Source organism: Mobula hypostoma, chromosome 19 (assembly GCF_963921235.1).
Source record: "Mobula hypostoma chromosome 19, sMobHyp1.1, whole genome shotgun sequence".
NCBI classification, from domain to species: Eukaryota; Metazoa; Chordata; class Chondrichthyes; order Myliobatiformes; family Myliobatidae; genus Mobula; species Mobula hypostoma.
This window is the reverse complement of record NC_086115.1, coordinates 35857560-35864682: the sequence shown is the minus strand read 5'-3', so window position 1 is coordinate 35864682 and position 7123 is coordinate 35857560.

Here is a 7123-nt window from a genome sequence, read left to right as displayed (position 1 = left end):
ATACAGAAGCCTGAAGGCACACACTCAGCAGCTCAGGAACAGCTTCTTCCCCTCTGCCATCTGATTCCTAAATGGACATTGAATCTTTGGACACTACCTCACTTTTTTTTAATATACAGTATTTCTGTTTTTGTATGTTTTTAAAATCTATTCAATATATGTCATTGATTTACTTGTTTATTTATTTATTTTTAAAATTTTTTTTTTCTCTCTGCTAGATTATGTATTGCATTGAAGTGCTGCTGCTAAATGAAGAAATTTCACGTCACATGCCGGTGTTAATAAACCTGATTCTGAATGTGCACAGTATATGGAATAAGGGAGATAAACTTGTAGCACAGTTGCAGACTGGCATGTGTGATGTTGTAGGCATCACTGAATCATGGCTGAAAGAAGATCATAGTTGGGAGCTTAACGTCCATGGATACACATTGTATCGAAAGATCAGGTATGAAGGCAAAGGGGTGGCATTCCTCTCTTGGGTATAAAATGTAATCAAATAATCAGAAAGCGGTGACATAGGGTCAGAAGGTGTTGAGTCATTGTGGCTAGAGCTAAGGAACAGCAAGGGTAAAAAGACCCTGATGGGAGTTACATACAGACCCCAAAGAGTAGTAAGGATGTGGTCTACAAATTACAATGGGAGATAGAAAATGCATGCTAAAAGGGCAATGTTACAATTGTCATAGGCATTTCAATATGCAGGTAGATTTGGAAAATCAGGTGGGTGCTGGATTCCAGGAGGGTGAATTTCTAGAGTGCCTACGAGATGGCTTTAAAGAACAGCTCAGGCTGAGCCCACTGTGGGATGAGCAGTTCTGGACTGGCTGTTGTACAATGATCCAGAATTGATTAGAGAGCTTCAGAAGTTTTCTGATGACTCTGCCATAGTTGGATGCATCAGCAAGGGAGATGAGGTTGAGTACAGGGCTACAGTAGGAAACTTTGTCATATGGTGTGAGCAGAATTATCTGCAGCTTAATGTGAAAAAGTCTAAGGAGCTGGTGGTAGACCTGAGGAGAGCTAAGGTACCGGTGACCCCTGTTTCCATCCAGGGGGTCAGTGTGGACATGGTGGAGGATTACAAATACCTGGGGATACGAATTGACAATAAACTGGACTGGTCTAAGAACACTGAGGCTGTCTACGAGACGGGTCAGAGCCGTCTCTATTTCCTGAGGAGACTGAGGTCCTTTAACATCTGCCGGACGATGCTGAAGATGTCCTAAGAGTCTATGGTGGCCAGTGCTATCATGTTTGCTGCTGTGTGCTGGGGCAGCAGGCTGAGGGTAGCAGACACCAACAGAATCAACAAACTCATTTGTAAGGCCAGTGATGTTGTAGGGATGGAACTGGACTCTCTCACGGTGGTGTCTGAAAAGAGGATGCTGTCTAAGTTGCATGCCATCTTGGACAATGTCTCCTATCCACTACATAATGGACTGGTTGGGCACAGGAGTACATTCAGCCAGAGACTCATTCCACCGAGATGCAACACAGAGCGTCATAGGAAGTCATTCCTGCCTGTGGCCATCAAACTTTACAACTTCCTCCCTTGGAGGGTCAGGCACCCTGAGCCGATAGGCTGGTCCTGGACTTATTTCATAATTTACTGGTGTAATTTACATATTACTATTTAACTACTTATGGTTCTATTACTATTTATTATTTATGGTGCAACTGTAATGAAAACCAATTTCCCCCGGGATTAATAAAGTATGACTATGACTATTCAGGTAAAGGAGTCCTTAGGGGAAGTGATCATAACATCATCGAATTCACCCTGAAATTTGAGAAGCTGAAGTCAGGCGCATCAGTATTACAGTGGAGAAAAGGGAATCACAGAGGCATGAGAGTGGAGTTGGCCATGATTGATTGGGAATGAACACTGGATGATGGCAGCGCAGCAATGGCTGGAATCTCTGGAAGCCACTCTGAAGGCACAGGATATATATATATCCAAAAAGGGAAGAAGTATTCTGAAGGCAAGGTGACACAACTGTGGCTAAAAAGTGACATCAAAGCCACCATAAAAGACAAAGAGAGGGCATATAATAGAGCAGAAATTAGTGGGAAGTTAGAGGATTGAGCAGCTTTTAACAGAAGGCAACTAAAAAAGTCATTAAGAAAGCAAAGATGAAATACAAAATTAAGCTAGCCAGTAATATTAAAGAAGAAGAAGAAGAAGAAAGCCCTTAAGCGAGTGGAGTCATCGGGACGCCGTTCATGACGGCGTTTTTTTAGCAGGCATTCTTACTTTTATGAGGCCGTGTTGCTAGCTTGACGCTCAACCCAGCACGGATGGAAAGCGTGCAAGGGAGCTGACTGGATTCGAACTCCAGAGCCTTTGCTCCGAAGTCCGGTGCTGATGCCACTACGTCACCAGCCAGCTAAGTAATATTAAAGAGGATATTAAAAAGTTTCTTCAGATACGTAAAGTGTAAAAGAGGCAGGAGGTGATATTGGACCATTGGAAAACGATGCAGGAGAGGTAGCAATGGCGGAAAAACTGAATAAGTATTTTGCATTAGTCTTCACTGTGGAAGACACTAGCAGTATGGTGGAAGTTCCAGGTGTCAGGGGTCATGAAGTGTGTGACGTTACTGTTATTAGAGAGGCGTTTATTGGAAAACTGAAAGGTCTGAAGGCAGGTAAGTCACCTGGACCAGATGGTGTACACCCCAGGGTTCTGAAAGAGGTGGCTGAAGAGATTGTGGAGGCATTAGAATGATCTTTCAAGAATCACTAAATTCTGGAGTGGTTTCAGAAGACTAGAAAATTGCAAATATCACTCCATTTTTCAAGAAGAGAGAGAGGCAGAAGAAAGGAATTTATAGGCCAGTTAGTCTGACTTCAGTGGTTGGGAAGATGTTGGAGTCAATTATTATGGATGAGGTCTCAGGGTACTTGGAGACACATGATAAAATAGGCTATAGTCAGCATAGTCTCCTCAAGGGAAAATCTTGCCTGACTAATCTGTTGGAATTCTTTGAAGAAATAACAAGCAGAATTGACAGAGGAGAATGGGTTGATGTTGAATACTTGGATTTTCAGAAAGCCTTTGACAAGGTGTCACACATGAGGCTGCTTAAACAAGCCACAAGCCCATGATATTGCAGGAAACTTTCTAGCATAGATAAAGCAGTGGCTGATTGGCAGGAGACAAAGAGTGGGAATAAAGAGAGCCTTTTCTGGTTGGTTACCGCTAACTAGTGGTGTTCTACAGGGGTCTGTGTTGGGACTTATTCTTTTTACGTTATATGTCAATGATTTGATGGCTTTGTGGCAAACTTTACAGATGGTATGAAGATAGGTGAAGGGACAGGTAGTTTTGAGGAAGTGGAGAGGCTACAGAAAGACAGATTGATTAGGAGAGTAGGCAAAGAAATGGCAGATGGAATACAGAATCAGGAAGTGTATGGTCATGCAATTTGGTAGAAGAAATGAAAGGGTTGTCTATTTTCTAAATGGAGAGAAAATGCAAAAAACTGAGGTGCAAAGGCTCCCTCAAGATTAATTTGCAGGATGAGTCTGTGGTGAGGAAAGCAAATGCAATGTTAGCATTCATTTCAAGAGGACTGGAAGATAAAAGCATGGTTGTAATGTTGAGACTTTATAAAGCACTGCTGAGGCCTCACTTGGAGTATTGTGAGCAGTTTTGGGCCCCTTATGTTAGAAAAGATGTTCTGAAACTGGAGAGAGTTCAAAGGAGGTTCATGAAAATGATTCCAGGATTGAATGGCTGTCATATGAAGAGCACTTGATGGCTCTGGGCTTGTATTCACTAGCATTCAGGTGACCTCATTGAAATCTATCGAATGGTGAAAGGCCTTGATAGAGTGGATGTGGAGAGGACGTTTTCTGTGGTGGGAGAGTCTAAGACCGGAGGACACAGACTCAGAATAGAGGAGTGTCCTTTTAGAATGGAGAAGGGGAGGAATTCCTTCAGCCAGAGTGGTGTATCTGTGGAATTCTTTGCCACAGGCAGCTGTGGAGGTCAAGTTTAAGGCAGAGGTTGGTAGATTATCGATTGCTCCAGGCATGAAGGGATATGGGGAGAAGGCAGGAGACTGGGGCTGAAAGAAAATTGGATCAGCCATGATGAAATGGCAGAGCAGACTTGATGGGTCAAATGGCCTAATTCTGCTCCTATATCTTATGGTCTTATGGTTCTCTTAAATTTTACTCTAAGCGTGTTGTAGTTGTTGAAAAGCAATGTGACACTTCTATATTTGGCATATCATGAGAAATCTGGACTAAAATAATAGTGTTATTTAAGGGCTGGGCCCATGTATTATTGCCATTCAGTCTGTGTGGATTGGTGATAACATATCCTCTTCGCTGACGATCAACACTGGTGCACCTCAGGGGTGTGTGCTTAGCCCATTGCTCTACTCTCTGTATACACATGATTGTGTGGTTAGGCATAGCTCAAATACCATCTAGATATTTGCTGATGACACAACTATTGTTGGTAGAATCTCAGGTGGTAACGAGAGGGCGTACAGGAGTGAGATATGCCAACTAGTGGAATGGTGCCACAGCAACAACCTGGCACTCAACGTCAGTAAGATGGAAGAGCTGATTGTGGACTTCAGGAAGAGTAAGACGAAGGAACACATACCGATCCTCATAGAGGGGTCAGAAGTGGAGAGAGTGAGCAGCTTCAAGTTCCTGGGTGTCAAGATCTCTGAGGATCTAATCTGGTCCCTATAAACTGATGTAGTCATAAAGAAGGCAAGACAGCGGATATACTTTATTAGGAGTTTGAAGTGATTTGGCATGTCAACACTTAAAAATTTCAATAGTTGTACTGTAGAGAGCCTTCTGACAGGCTGCATCACTGCCTGGTATGGAGGGGCTACTGCACAGGACCAAAAGAAGCTGCAGAAGGGTGTAAATCTAGTCAGCTCCATCTTGGGCACTAGCCTACAAAGTAACCAGGACATCTTTAGGGAGTGGTGTCTCAGAAATGCAGCATCCGTTATTAAAGACCACCAGCACCCAGGGCATACCCTTTTCTCACTCTTACCATCAGGTAGAAGATACAGAAGCCTGAAGGCACACACTCAGCGATTCATGAACAGCTTCTTCTCCTCTGCCATCTGATTCCTCAATGGATTTTGAAGCTTTGGACACTACCTCACTTTTTTTAATTTACAGTATTTCTGTTTTTGCACATTTTTTAATAATCTATTCAATATACGTAGAATGATATCCTTGTTTATTTATTATTATTTTTCTCTCTCTCTGCTAGAAACATAGAAAACCTACAGCACAATACAGGCCCTTCAGCCCATAAAGTTGTGCCGAACATGTCCCTACCTTAGAAATTACTAGGCTTACCTATAGCCCTCTATTTTATTAAGCTCCATGTACCTCTCTAAATGTCTCTTAAAAGACCCTGTCGTATCCACCTCCACCACCGCTGCCGGCAGCCCATTCCACACACTCACCACTCTCTGAGTAAAAAACTTACCCCTGACATCTCCTCTGTACCTACTCCCCAGCACCTTAAACCTGTGTCCACTTGTGGCAGCCATTTCAGCCCTGGGGAAAATGCCTCTGACTATCCACACGATCAATGCCTCTCATCGTCTCATACACCTCTATCAGGTCACCTCTCATCCTCCGTCGCTCCAAGGAGAAAAGACCGAGTTCACTCAACCTATTCTCATAAGGCATGCTCCCCAATCCAGGCAACATCCTTGTAAATCTCCTCTGCACCCTTTCTATGGCTTCTACATCCTTCCTGTAGTGAGGTGACCAGAACTGAGTACAGTACTCCAAGTGGGGTCTGACCTGGGCCCTATATAGCTGCAACATTACCTCTCGACTCCTAAATTCAGTTCCACAATTGATGAAGGCCAATACACTGTAGACAATACACAATAGACAATAGGTGCAGGAGTAGGCCATTCGGCCCTTCGAGCCAGCACCGCCATCCACTGTGATCATGGCTGATCATCGACAATCAGTATCCAGTTCCTGCCTTATCCCCATAACCTTTGATTCCGCTATCTTTAGAGCTCTATCCATGTCTTTCTTGAAAGCATCCAGAGACTTGGCCTCCACTGCCTTCTGGGGCAGAGCATTTCATATATCCACCACTCTCTGGGTGAAAAAGTTTTTCCTCAACTCCGTTCTAAATGGCCTACCCCTTATTCTTAAACTGTAGCCTCTGGTTCTGGACTCACCCATCAGCGGGAACATGCTTCCTGCCTGCAGCGTGTCCAATCCCTTAATAATCTTATATGTTTCACTAAGATCCCCTCTCAGTCTTTTAAATTCCAGAGTATACAAGCCCAGTTGCTCCAATATTTCGACATATGACAGTCCCGCCATCCCGGGAATTAACCTTGTGAACCTACGCTGCACTCCCTCAATTGCAAGAACGTCCTTCCTCAAATTTGGGAGACCAAAACTGCACACAGTACTCCAGGTGTGGTCTCACCAGGGCCCTGTACAGCTGCAGAAGGACCTCTTTGCTCTTATACTCAATTCCCCTTGTTATGAAGGCCAGCATGCCATTAGTTTTCTTCACAGCCTGCTGTACTTGCAGGCTTGCTTTCAGTGACTGATGTACAAGAACACCTAGATCTCGTTGTACTTCCCCTTTTCCTAACTTGACTCCATTTAGATAATAATCTGCCTTCCTGTTCTTACCACCAAAGTGGATAACCTCACATTTATCCACATTAAACTGCATCTGCCATGCATCTGCCCACTCACCCAGCCTGTCCAAGTCACCCTGCATTCTTAACCACAGAGTCAACCTGCGTAGCTGCTACAGAGTCAACCTCTGATTATGTATTGCATTGACCTGCTGCTAAGTTAACAAATTTCATGTCACATGCTAGTGACTCTGATTCTGTAGTATAGTGTTAGCCAGTACAATTCCCAAACTCTAATCAGACAGTGATGCAACTCCTGTGAATTAGGGTAGGGCATTCCATGGGGTAAAGTTCAGAATCTACCCTTTCAAATGGTCTTGATTGCATTTCTCTTTCCCACAGCTCAACTGTGTTATCGCTACCCCAGTTTATGTACCATCAGGCAGAGAGTCAGGTTTTGCCTGAGCTATGATGATGTCGTAACTTTCCCCTTTATTGATTGCAGCACT